The sequence below is a fragment of the Mastomys coucha genome, unplaced genomic scaffold, assembly GCF_008632895.1.
Source record: "Mastomys coucha isolate ucsf_1 unplaced genomic scaffold, UCSF_Mcou_1 pScaffold18, whole genome shotgun sequence".
NCBI classification, from domain to species: domain Eukaryota; kingdom Metazoa; phylum Chordata; class Mammalia; order Rodentia; family Muridae; genus Mastomys; species Mastomys coucha.
This window is the reverse complement of record NW_022196900.1, coordinates 47525891-47526270: the sequence shown is the minus strand read 5'-3', so window position 1 is coordinate 47526270 and position 380 is coordinate 47525891.

Genomic DNA, 380 nt, shown 5'->3' with positions numbered 1-380 from the left:
TTGGTTTTTTGGGTTTTTTGTTTTTGTTTTTTGTTTTGGTTCTCATATGACTCTCTTAAGACTTTTATTTTTGAAAAATTAAAACCTTTCTTTGGGGTAAAATTCTTGGTTATTCTGCCATGACAGACTATGTATTCACTTGTAGATTTGGTAACTTTGTATCTGTGTAGTCTCTTGCTGATGTTTCCAGAAGGATTTCCTGTATAGGTGAAAGATAAAGGTGGTTGGGAGGGGGGAGTTTCTTGTCCTTGTTGTACCTTTGTTTTGAAACTAGAAATCTGTCCTGTGGCATGCAAAAGAAGGCAAATTATTTTCAAAAGAAAAAAAAAAACCCAAAGTACTTTGGTGTCATTTTTCTACAGTCTCTGTTGTGGAGGAGT